This window comes from Penaeus monodon, chromosome 31 (assembly GCF_015228065.2).
Source record: "Penaeus monodon isolate SGIC_2016 chromosome 31, NSTDA_Pmon_1, whole genome shotgun sequence".
Taxonomy (NCBI): Eukaryota; Metazoa; Arthropoda; class Malacostraca; order Decapoda; family Penaeidae; genus Penaeus; species Penaeus monodon.
In genome coordinates this window covers 18,300,002-18,300,736 of record NC_051416.1, presented here as the reverse complement: position 1 = coordinate 18,300,736, position 735 = coordinate 18,300,002, and the positions used below count along the sequence as shown (strand labels likewise).

The 735-nt window shown below is 38.1% G+C and overlaps 1 pseudogene; it reads right to left on the bottom strand.

The window, feature by feature from the left end:
* Positions 1-735, bottom strand: part of LOC119592908 — a 38,873-nt pseudogene that overhangs the window by 28,118 nt on the left and 10,020 nt on the right.

The window sequence follows — 735 nt, the reverse complement described above, 5'->3', positions numbered from 1 at the left end:
TTCGCAAATATAATTATCACATTTACCTTCATGGTGAACCTCATGCGGGTCGTGGAGGAGACAATGTTGCAGGAATGTCAGCGTTTTGTTCTCTAGATCTTCGTGGGATTGCGGCCTCCGTCCTCCTACAGGAGACGAAGAGATAAAATTGCAAAAAGTCTTGCGCGAATACTAACGTACGTTTTCAGGTTCGTCATTCGAGTATTTTTTTCGAAATCTCAGATATTTTGTAGCTCTTTGTTTACAGTCCTAGTGTTTTCTTCTAGTGTTTTCTTCGGGTGCAACTCACTACTTCTTTACTGCCGGGTTCTTTGTGGCCCAGAACTTCGCAAGTCGGGCAGTGGCTTAGAATTTGATTGATTCGGTAATTAGCGTGTAATTATGAATAATTTGTTATCTTGTTTTACGTTTATAACACATTACTTATTAGCATACAAATTATAAATGAGCATTAATTAGTGGGTACAGGAAGTCTTGATTTAACTTATATCGATGGTATTTTTTCCCGGTTATTGACGGCGTCTTAGTGCCTTGTTGTCAAAAACTACACGAAAGTTACTGACGCAATTTCGATGGATTTTGTGGAGGGCTTGTCCATGACCATATTGGAAAGAATTTAGGTGTAGATGATGAAATTGCGGGACGAATATGAACTTTTGAAGTGTTAATTAGATTATATTGTGATTACAGTATTTATTTTGGGTGTATCAACGTTGGCGAGGTTGATTTACTACT